We start from the raw sequence: 12,729 nt of genomic DNA, 5'->3' as shown, positions 1-12,729 counted from the left end.
TATTCTCATTTCCATGAGTTCACCATGGCCTCTTGTCATCTCCAGACCTTGTCACATGCTGTTCCCTGCACCTGGGATTCTCTTCCCTCCTCTTCATATAGCTAACTGCTATTCATCCCTTAATATCCAGCTCGGGAAGCATTTAGGAATTCTTAAGCCCAAGATGCCCTTCCTCGAGATACAATTCATCCTCGGGCAAAATTCCTCTCCATCTGTGAAGCTATGAGACCAGATGAGTTACGTGCTTCCAAAATACGATGGTGCGACAGGCACAGGCATCCTCATGCCAAAAGGAAGCGGCCAGAGGAAAAAAAGGGATGATGGGTCCCAAGCAGTTCCAAAACATAGTAAAGCAAATCACATTAGGGTTTATGGCTTAAGGTGAATCTTTTTTGGTTTGATGCTCTGCCCTCCAGACCCACTGGAGCAGTGGCCTCACCTTCCAGAACCACTGGGGTGGCAAAGTCACTCCCATAGCTTGGCCTGGTGGCCCCACCTCCTGTGTTGCCCATGCTGGTCTCAAACTCCTGGGCTCAAGCAAACTTCCCACCTCAGCCTCTCAAAGTGCTGGGATCACAGGCGTGAGCCACCGTGCCCAGCCTCTGCTGTCAGCCGTGTGTTTAGTGTCAGTTGGTAGTGTTTCTGTTGATCCATCGTATCATCCCATCTCTGTTCCTGGCCATTTCTGTTGAGATGATTGGTGAGGTCCATGCTTCACACCCACACTAATCTCCTTATCAAATGGTAGGTCAGCCATACCCTTGTTCTCTTCTGAACATGTTTTCTTACTTTTGGCAACACGGACAGACTGAGAATCTCAAAATCTTTAGGCTCTGGTTCCTTTTTGCTTAATAATTCAGTCTTCAAGTCATTTCTCTCTTCTCTTATTTTACTATAACCAGTCAGGAGAAACCAAACGGCTTCTTCAACACTACTTAGAACTTGCTTCAGCTAAGTATTTAATGTCATCACTTGCAAGTTGTACCTTCCACAAAACACTGGAACGTCAACAAAAGTCAGGCAAATCCTTTGCTACTGTATAACAAAAATAACCCTTTCTACATTGTCCAGTGTCACTTTCCTCACTTCTATCTGCGACCTCACTAGAATGGCTTTTACCATCCATATTTCTACCAATATTCTGTTTGTAATTATGTGTATATTCACCTTCTAAGAAGATGGATTCTTTCTGTACAGCTCTCCTCTTTTCCGTCTTTTTTTTTTGCAATGGAATCTTGCTTGGTCGGCCAGGCTGGAGTGCAATGACGCAATCACGGCTCACTGCAACCTCCCTCTCCCGGTTCAAGCAATTCTCCTGCCTCAGCCTCTTGAGTAGCTGGGATTACAGGCGCCCACTACCATGCCCGGCTAATTTTTATATTTTTAGTAGAAACGGGGTTTCACCATGTTGGCCAGGCTGGTCTCGAACTCCTCGCCTCAGGTAATCTACCCTCCTTGGCCTCCCAAAGTGCTGGGATTACAGACGTGAGCCACTGCGCCCAGCCTCTCTTTTCCATCTGAATCCTCGTCAGAATCATATTTCTTGTCCATATTGTCAGCATGCATCTTGAAACTTCTCCATTATCTATACATCATCCATTTCCAAAGCTGATTCCACATTATTTGTTACAGTAGAACCCACTTCTTGGTGGTAATTTCTTAGTCTACTTGGATTGCCACAATAAAATACTATAGACTGAGTGGCTTAAACAACAGAAATTTGTTTCTCACAGTTCTGGAGGCTGAGAAGTCCAGGAACATGGGGTTGGCAGATTCAGTTCCTGGCAAGGGCTCTCTTTCTGACATGCAGTCAGCTATCTTCTCACCATGTCCTCACATGGCAGAGAGAGAACGTGCTCTGGTCTCCCTCCTCTTATGAGGATACTAATCCCATCACGGGTTCCTATCCTCATGACCCCATCTAAACCTAATTACCTCTCTGAGGCCCCACCTTCAACTACCATTGCACTGAGGATTAGAGCTTCAACATAGTAATTCTCAGGAGCACAAGCATTCAGGCTGTAACACTATGGGATGGTCAGGGCAGGAAATGTTTCCATTTACCATTGCAGCACCAAGCCTGAAAACCAGGTACTTCATAAATGTTGAATTGACTTGTTATGGTCATGCGTATATGGCATTTTCTATCTGGACATTCATTGACCTCCTCGGTTACCCATATATTGTATACCTTGGCATGGCTGCAGCAACCACTGAATCTTCCTCCCTCCCTCCCCTGCTGCCAGGATTCAACTAGGGAATATGTTATTAACTGAAAGTCCTTCTACCCTCACCCTATTCCAAAACCCTATCATGAACCCTATCACGAACACCCTATTCCAAAGCCTTATCATGTTCCATAATTTGAGGATGGGGATGAGGACAAATAAAAGAGCACTCCCACAAAAATACGGTTGCCAATTTCTAAATGTGTATTTTCTTTTTGTGGGCCCTCTATTGCCTTTTCCCTTAGAAAAGTGTCAGATGTAAAGCAACAATAGCAATTTGCGCTTTCATTAATCTCAAAGTAACTTAAGTATAGGATGTACTTTAGAGACCTTCGCACATAGTATCAAAGCTATCTATGAACATTGAGCAGCTCAACTCGTGTCAGGCCTCACTGCTTTGGAAATAAAGACATGGGAATCTCATCTTGAGTCAGTCAAGTTGGCCGTGCTCCACCTTAAGACCTGGAGGCCCAATGAGTTCCTCCAGGCCCACAGGTTCTAAAGGAAGAGGTAGCTATGCCTGCAAGCTAAGCTGGAATGGAATGGGCCGAGCATAACCAGGAAGAAGAAACTATGGCCACCTCCACACTGTTCTGGTAATAAAATTTGGCTACATGTAAAGGTTAGAAATGGTGCTTTGTGGCTGGATGAGAATATGCTTTAATAAGCATTCATTCAAGGACTTCATTGAAAACCCACTGAGAACCCAGGTGCTAAGGAAGGAAAAGAGAATTCCTTTTACCTTCCTCCTAGATCCCTTATGCAAGAAATAGACTTGGAGCATCTGGCTTCCAGGCCCTTTGGTTCTACACCAATACATTTGCTCCATTTTCTAAATTCAGAACTAGTACCCATGACCCTACACGAATAAGTGAATGAGCTCTGGGCCTTGCATTTTTCAGAAAGTGAATTGCCCACAAACCCTCAGTTTTCACCAAGATGTTGATGAGGAACGACAAGCTAAAGTATTGCTCAGTACTCAAGTTTGAAAGTAAAAATTAACGTAGAACAGAATGTACGAAGTTAACAGCCAGGGAAGTGGATCCTGTCCTGTTATCCAGGATCAGTTTTTATTAAATGATTCATAGAATGAGATCCATTTATTCCAAGTAGACTGGAAATACTCATATCCTGATCCTTTTGGTATGGTTGAAACCACTTCATTAGACATGTTGCAACAGTAAAAACCCCGGTTAGCTTAGTGTTTACTCATTTTATTTCTCAGTTATTTAACATTTTATTTTCCTTCATACCCGTGATGTTCGTCTCTGGTGTTCTAATGTAACATCAGAGCATGTATTTTTGACACTAACGTTGAAATCTGAAATATATGCACCCCTCTTTAATTTTGTGTCATGTGTTTTAAGTGCTCTTCCTTTCTCAGTAACAGAGAGGAACAGACCAGAACTTGTAGGATTTGGGTACAGGGTCTCCATAAGCTGATTATTCCTCTCTCACTGTTGCTGCCGGACTTTTGGAGGCTCTGTGGCCGAGCCCCAGACTCCTGACTGTTTGGACACTGACATGGGCTCTGGCCTCTGCATTTTCCAGAACCCCAGAGAAACCTGGAAACTCATTGTCCACCTCCATCCCTGGTCACAGATGATAATGTAGAACTAGCCTTAGCTATCTTTCCTGGGCTCTGGCTTTCTGCCACCTCGGACTTTGCTACTTTCTCTGGGGCTTAGTAGCACCTGCTATACTCTGCCACTCCCTTCCCCTAGGCTGAGCCCTGTCTCACAGACCCCGAACAATACGATGCTTTTGCTACCCAAATTTTGTCACGATTGATTTAAACTAGCATGCCAAAAATAAACTCCTAAAAGTCAGTAAGTCAACTTAATAACCGTGAAGTTCAGTTATCAAAAACTTATATTATTTTTAGGGACAAAATCTTAATAAGCTGGAAAGATAGATTTTTTAAAAATTAGTTTTCATTCTTCAGCTTAACTGACATGCAATTTACAAACATAAATTTTACCTTTTATAACTATGCAGTTCTATGTTTCAGTAAATGTACTTTTGCGACTATTACTACAGTCTAGTTTTAGAACACATTTGTTACCCAAAAAAGCTTCTGAATACCCATTTGAGGTCCAGTTTTAGGCCCAGGCAACCACTGATCTTCCTTCTGTTTCTGTTTTTGCCTTTATTAGAAATTTCACATAAATGAATTCATACAATGTGAAAATGCTTGAGTATGGTTTTTTTCCCTTAGTATAGACTTTTAGATCCATCTGTATTGCTGCATGTATCAATATTTAGTTCGTAGACTGGGTGCGGTGGCTCACACCTGTAATCCCAGCACTTTGGGAGGCCAAGGCGGGTGGATCTTTGAGGTCAGGAGTTCAAGACCAGCCTGGTCAACATGATGAAACCCTGTCTCTACTAAAAATACAAAAATTAGCCAGGTATGGTGGTGAGTGCCTGTAATCCCAGCTACTCAGGAGGCTGTGACAGGAGAATTGCTTGAACCCAGGAGGCAGAAGTTGTGGTAAGCCAACATCGCACCACTGCACTGCAGCCTGAGTGACAGAGTGAGACCCTGTCTCAAAAAAAAAAAAAAAAATTAGTTCATTTTTACTTACTGCTGTTGGAATTCCATTATATGGAGATACCAATTTTATCTATTCACCATTTGATGGACATTTGGGTTGTTTCCCAGGTTTGGCTCTTATAAATAATGCTGCTATGAACACTTGCATACAAGTCTTGGTATAGGTATATGTTTTCATTTCCATGGGATATTAAGGCATGGAATTGCTGGTAATAAACAGATTTTTGTTTTTCTAATGAAAAGAAAAATCAAATCACTGTTACGGCTTTTCCAAAGGGCAAAACTAGGTCCAACTTCCATGTTACAGAGAGAATAGAACTAAAGAATTAGCCATAGGCAAATTACACTGATAAATTATCTGAAAACTAAAAGGTTAATTATAAAAGTAGCAGCAACATATTTTCTGGTCTCCAGTTGATCCTTAAATATTAGATAATTATGGCCGGGCGCGCTGGTTCAATCCTGTAATCCCAGCACTTTGGGAGGCCGAGGCAGGTGGATCACCTGAGATCAGGAGTTCGCACCTCATCTCTACTAAAAATAAAATGAAAATTAGCTGGGTCTGGTGGCATTTGCCTGTAATCCCAGCTACTTGGGAGGCTGAGGCAGGAGAATAATTTGAACCCAGGAGGCGGAGGTTGCAGTGAGTGGAGATTGTGCCACTGCACTCCAGCCTGGGCGACAGAACAAGACTCCGTCTCAAGGAAAAGAAAAGAAAAGAAAATATATATATATATATATATGGTAATTATGACCAAGAGCTGTAGACTTCTAGACCAGAGTCTAGAAGGGTGTGGCCATGCTTGCCCTGGGTAGCGCCATGACAGCTGATGTGGAGAGTGGGAAGAGGCTGATAATCCTTCTTCCCAGCATGTCTGCGTGAAGCCTTGTGATTCACTTTCACCAAGTACTGATGTTTCACCATTCCAGCATTCTCATTAATGTTACCTCCCATTGATCCTAAAAAGAGGCAAATATGAAGATGTGTATAATTTTGGATAAATCCAAAGTGGTTCCTGAGGAGGAAAGTGTCGAGAACCTCTGACCTGCCTAGTATTTTACACACTTCCAAGCATAAGAAGATGAACAGAATGGCAGAAGTGAGAGTACCCATTTTACAGTGAGGGGCATCGAAGAACAGGAACGGCAACAAGTGCAGGAGGTTCTTGGGCTGCCATTCAAAGCTATCCGCATGGAAGGTTCTCTGCCAGCTTCGTTTCCCCATGTTCCTCCAGGGGGCGCTGCTTCCCATTCTAGCTCCTGCTAAATCCAGATTCCCTTTTCTGTAAACTCACTTGGGGAAACTCAGGAAGGTACTCTCCGGAGCTACAACGATGACAGTTACAAGACACCACTGTTCGGAGATTAGGCCTAGGACATATGTGGTCAGATTTTTCTCTGGTGAAGAGCAGGTAGAGAATGGGAAAACAAGTGTACACAGATTGCCAAAAATCTCAGAACTGTGGGAACGGAAATTGTGTCTGTTTTATTAAATCATAAGTTCTAAAAACAGTGCAAAGCTTCCCTCCCTAGAATATAATTCCTGGTAAAAGGCTGCCAAAACCCGGAGGGTTTTGTTGTTGTTAGTAGTGGCGGTGGTGGTTTTGTTTTTGTTGGTCGTGGTGGCGGTGGTGATGTGTTTGAAATCTGGAACGCCTTGCTTTGGTCTTAGTACAGTTTCACCTGCCCCAGCAATAGTTGGGACAAGTCATTCTAACTATGTATGTCTTCCTCTGAAAGGAATGGTGACCTGTGGTGGGCCCAGAGCAGCCGTTCCAGTTACAAAGGGGCATCTTCGCCTGCAGTGAGGAAAGCAACTGTCAGCCACAGGGGGTTTAGCCCACCTTGGCCTGAGTAGAGGCTCCTCAGGGCATTGGAGGGGGTTTTAGAAAAAGAGGCCTCTCCGTGCCTGGCAGAATGGCGCTCATCATCTTCAACAAAACCATCTAACTAAATGCACGGAGCGTTCGTGAGCAACTTTTCTATTCAATGATTACTCAAAGTTGCAGATTATTCTCCAGAAAGATGTTCTTGCTTGATAAGAATCCAGCAAACAGTAAAATCAAGATATGCAGAAAAAGCTTTATATGTATGTGTACATGTATATACATACCCATATAACTCAGGTTGGTTTCAGTAAGCCCACAGCTATAGCTTCCATTCTGGGCAAAGAGATATAAAATGTATACTTTGCTTTTATGTAATGCAGCAGGGTTTTTCTTCCTTTAAAAGCGTTCTGCTCCACACATTGACTGTTTTCTTGCTTCCCATGTTATCATGTACACACTTCACTGACGACTTTCAGCATGTATCACCTGAGATATGTTTCTACTGCACACAGACACAGTATCCTGCTGATTCCATCTTTGTGGTATTAATAGCAGATGGCTTTAAAGATGCTTGTAGGGGCCAGGTGCAGTGGCTCACACCTGTAATCCCAGCACTTTGGGATGCCGAGGTGGGATGCCGAGGTGGATCACTTGAGGTCAGTAGTTCAAGACCAGCTTGGACAGCGTGGTGAAACCATCTCTACTAAAAATACTAAAACTTGGACGTGCTGGGAGGCACCTGTAATCCCAGCTACTTGGGAGACTGAGGCAGGAGAATCGCTTGAGCCCAGGAGGCAGAGGTTACAAGGAGCCAAGATTGCACCACTGCACTCCAGCCTGGGTGACAATTACTTGTGGGAATCTGCATGTGAACTTGCCTACCCAGAAACACCCTGGCAGATAATGCCAGGAATAAAGGGCAGGAAGGTGTATAGTGAGGGAATCTGAGTAATGGGCACCAGGTGTGGAAAGAGCTGTGACTATGAAGTAGAAATGGGTAGGCTTGCTTTACGTCTTTGATTTTTTTTTTTTTTTTTTGAGACGGAGTTTCACTCTGTCTCCCAGGCTGGAGTGCAGTGGCGCAATCTTGCCTCACTACAACCTCCACCTCCCAGGTTCAAGCAATTCTCCTGCCTCAGCCTCCCAGGTAGCTGGAACTACAGGCACACACCACCATGCCCAGCTAATTTTTGTATTTTTAGTAGAGACAGGGTTTTACCATGTTGGACAGGATGGTCTCCATCTCTTGACCTTGTGACTCACCCGCCTCAGCCTCCCAAAGTGCTGGGATTACAGGCGTGAGGCACTGCGCCCGGCCTATGTCTAATTTCTTTTTAGCCTGCTTGCTTCTTTTTTTTTGCCACACAATTCTGGAGAATGCAAACTGATATCTAGGAGATAGGTGAAACTGAGTTATATGTATAAGATCTACTTTGTGAAGAAGATTCACCAGGACACGTGCAAAGGATTTGGTGGGAGAAATTTCCATTGTAATGCTATACATGCTCAGGTTCAGGGACTTCCAAAAGGGAAAAAAGGCCACAGAGCTCTTGTCCAATCCATAGCCTCATTACCCACTCAGCCAATAACTCCACTAACACTAATGATGGCTTGTTTCCACTCCTGGCAACAAGGTCTGTACTTGTAGAATGACTAATGGCCACTTCGTACAGAAATCTATGCCATCTCCTGTTCAATGTGCATGTGTCCCAGGTAGGTGGGATGTTGTTCATAGTTTATTTTTATACTCTTTGGATCATGTAAATCTGGGCCTGATGGTCAAAATTTGTCTGCCAAGGGCCAGTATGTAAAGACAGTGATCATGATGTTAACTGTGGTGGCCCATGTTCATAGCACCATCCCACAGGGACTCCTCATCCATCATTCAGCTTTAACGTTCAACCAGTCCTACTCATTTGGGAATCAGCATGTCTTCTTTTTTAATTAATTAATTAATTAATTAATTTTGAGACAGAGTCTCATACTTTTGCCCAGGCTGGAGTGCAGTGGTGCAATCTCGGCTCTCTGCAAGCTCCGCCTCCCTGGTTCACGCCCTTCTCCTGCCTCAGCCTCCCAAGTGGCTGGGACTACAGGTGCCCGCCACCGCACCCAACTAATTTTTTTGTATTTTTAGTAGAGACGGGGTTTCACCGTGTTAGCCAGGATGGTAGCAAGCTCCTGACCTCGTGATCCGCCTGCCTTGGCCTCCCAAAGCGCTGGGATTACAGGCATGAGTCACTGCGCCCCGTCCAGCATGTCTTCTTGATGCAATGGTAGGTAAGTTCGATTGTGAAAATGAGGAACAGGCACGCTCAGTGTTTGCCGAGGGGCTGGCACCAAGTCTACTAGGTAGAACAGGGGTTTCTACATCTAAAACATGTCATTGCAGTTCTCTCGCTGCCTTGGCATATGATTGATTACTTCACCTTTGTGTTCCTTAGTACTTTTCAGTAGACACAATAACGCCAGCTACCATCCTGGGATATTATGCTATAAAAACTAATTATATTTCCTCGAATGTTTGTGTTTAGGAGGTGATACAGGCTAAATATGTGCTTAAGATCAAGAAGATCTTAGATGCTGTAGTAAATAATAAAGTATAGAATTTAATGATGAGAGTAGAATATTTTGGTTTTACTCATCACTTTGAGGTTGATAAATGGATACTACCAGGCTCTCCTTCAGCAGGATACATTGCGTAGAGCATCATCCCTGCCATCATCACCATCAAACAACACCCCTTTGTAGGGTTCAATAATGTATGATCCACACACAGCTAATTATCTAGTTATAGGAACTCTCTGGCCCTTAAGAATGTACATTCTAAAATCAACTAATCATTTAGTATATCCTCTTGGTAAATGAGAAAAATGTAAATTTAAGCAAATACAATTGTGGAGAAGTTGGACCTCTTGTAGGAAGTCATTTCAGGATGCTCTTCCCCTTTAGTTGGGAATCTTGATGTGTTGGATGTGCAAAGAGCTGATTTCACTGAGGAGGCCAGGAGCCCTGAATGTGCCACATAAGAGAGGGAGAAGCAGAAAGAGGTAGGCTTTACGAGGGTAAGGTGAAACCAGTTGACAGCTGTGCTGCCAGATAAGCAGTCATAATATTACTTGTATTACTATTGTTTAAGTAACATTGGTATAACTACCTATTTTACCAATCTAAGAAAGGCAGTTCACTATTTCAGTGGCAGAGCAACATGTAGTTTGTAACTAAAAGCACCTTGAAATTAGTATATATATAAAGATTGGATCAAGAAGGCTGGCTGAGCACACACACCTACCTCTCCTTCCCTCTGCTTTATTTCTTTGCAACTTTCTTCTTGCCCATCTACCCAGGCAACAAGTCCTCCTCCTTCCCCTAAAACACTGGGGACAGGAGACAGCAAACAAGAGCAGCAGCTGCCAACAAGCAAAACAGGGAATCTCAGTCCCAATAATGGGTGATGCGCAATTAAGAAACACCAGACAGTTGGGGGCGAAGCAGCACAGTGGAGCCGAAAGAACATTCCCCAGCAATAGCAGAAGGATGTCTTTCTATGGCATTTACATTCACAAAATCTGAATGCCTTGGAATTGTGGCCGACAAACATCGCGCCAAGGTAAATGGGCCCCGAACAGAAATAACACTTCTCGATAGCATGTGGAACCCGTGTGGGTCCCCATCGAACAAAGGCCAAGCTGGAGAGGAAGTGACCAGGTATCTTTCTAGTAAAGCAAATTAATAGCAATGCTGTTAGTACCAGAAAAAGAAAAAAAGGGTCATCAATTGAAGGCAAATTTTAGGTAATCCCTGAGAAACAGAAAACAGACAGAATATGATTAATGAAGACAACGATAGCCTCAAAGTACACCCAGAAAGGGCTGTGGCAGCACAGAGTGGCCACTACTCTGGGAATGTTGCAAGTTCAGGGACACTGGACATGGGGAACAGCAGGGAACCTGGGGAACCTGAAAAGCGATTGGATTGAGAACTACATTCAGAGTACCCAGTTAGGTCTGGTCCTTTGCCAAGCTTGTACCAAGTAGGTAACAGCAGAGGTGTTTGCCCTCAGCTCAAAGTAATAAGTGGATGTGCGCTGGGGCTGGAGATTCCACACAACTCAAGAGGAACAGGGAGGCCAGGCATGGTGGCTCACACCTGTAATCCCAGCACTTTGGGAGGCCAAGGTGGGTGGATCATTTGAGGTCAGGAGTTCGAGACCAGCCTGGCCACCATGGTGAAAACCCACCTCTACTAAAAATACAAAACTTAGCCAGGCATGGTGGTGGGCACCTGTAATCCCAGCACTTTGGGAGGCCAAGGTGGGTGGATCATTTGAGGTCAGGAGTTCGAGACCAGCTGACCAACATGGTGAAACTCCACTTCTACTAAAAATACAAAAATTAGCTGGATGTGGTAGTGGGCGCTTGTAATTCCAGCTACTGGGGAGGCTGAGGCAGGAGACTCACTTGAACCCGGGAGGCAGAGGTTGCAGTGAGCCAAGATTGCACCACTGCACTCTAGCCTGGGGAACAGAGCAAGATTCCATCTCAAAGAAAAAAAAAAGAGGAACAGGGAGCCTCGGACTCAGGAGATAAGCTGCTGCACACCTTCCTCCCAGAGACATGTCTCCTCCTTCTCCTCAAACACTGGAGGCAGGGCACTGCAAAGAGACAGCAGTTAATGATGTGGGAGCAGGGAACCTCAAACCTCACAATCAAGGAGCATGAGACACTTGGAGGGAAACAGCACTAAAAACAGGAGCAGCAAAAGCCCACAAAGCAAGGAACCTACAGGAGGGAGCATCATAAACAGAGCAGACATAATAGGACAATTACAAGAAATATCACTAACCATAGTTTTGAACCAGTGTTTGAAAGTGAGAAAGATGAAATTCTCTTGTCCTTCTTTTATCTCATTTGAGCACAGGATTATACTGGACTCCTAATGAGCTGGTTAGCGTCACCCGCCTGTGCCCCTACTTTTTTTCCTGTGCACTGGAACAGTTTGCGTAAGCTATGAGTTATTTGTTCCCTGGAGGTTTTAGAAAATACATCCCAAACCACCATATGGGCCTTGAACCTTTGGCAGACAGAATAGCTCTTCAAATGTTATTTCATTTATTTTTATGGTTGTTGGTTTGCACAAGCTTTCTACTCTACTTTGGACCAACTTTGGAATTTTTATAATCCTATGAGTTGCCTATGTCATCTAAGTTTGCAAATTCAATGAAATGAAATAATATTACTTTCTAATTTTAAAAAAGTCTTTTGTATCTGTAGTTAAGCCTCCCTTCATTCCTTCTGTTTTTATTACTATCTTCTTTCTGGTTTTTGTCTTATACTTCTAAATATTTGTCTATGATGTTGGTCTTCTCAAATGTTGGTCTTATGATGTTGGTCTTTTGACTTATTTTTATGTTTTTTTTTTGAGACGGAGTCTCACTCCGTCATTCAGGCTGGAGTACAATGGTGCAATCTTGGGTCACTGCAACCTCCAACTCCCAGATTCAAGCAATTCTCTTGCCTCAGCCTCCTGAGAAGTTGGGACTACAGGTGCCCACCACCACGCCTGGCTAATTTTTGTATTTTTAGTAGAGACAGGAGGGTTTCGTCATGTTGGCCAGGCTGGTCTCGAACTCCTGACGTTAGGTGATCTGCCCAACTTGGCCTCCCAAAGTGCTGGGATTACAAGTGTGAGCCACCATGCCTGGCGCTTTTGACTTTTATTAGTCAAATCTGATTTATTTTCTATTATTAATTTTTGTTCATTCCTTCATGATTACTTTAGTCCTCTTTCTTTAAGTTTATTTTCTTGCTTTTTTTTCTTTTTTTTTCCCTGAGAGAAATTTTAAAATTTTTAGATTTTTCTTTAAGGCTCTAATTTTTCTCTCAGCACAGTGTTTGAGTTGTAGGTCTTTTTGCTATTTAGTCCTAAAGAATTTCTACTTTTTCTTTTTAGATGTATTTTTTAAAATACCTTTAACGTAAATATGTATAGTTGCTAGAAATTCAAATTTTGTTTGCTTGTTAAGTCCTTTTAATGATTACCGTATCACTAAACTGTGGTAGTGAATTCAGACTGCAGACAAAATTTTTAATTTTTTGCTGAGATTTCCTTCGTGGAT

Source organism: Colobus angolensis, unplaced genomic scaffold (assembly GCF_000951035.1).
Source record: "Colobus angolensis palliatus isolate OR3802 unplaced genomic scaffold, Cang.pa_1.0 Scaffold42, whole genome shotgun sequence".
Classification (NCBI taxonomy): Eukaryota; Metazoa; Chordata; class Mammalia; order Primates; family Cercopithecidae; genus Colobus; species Colobus angolensis.
Note: the sequence above shows the minus strand (reverse complement) of the source record.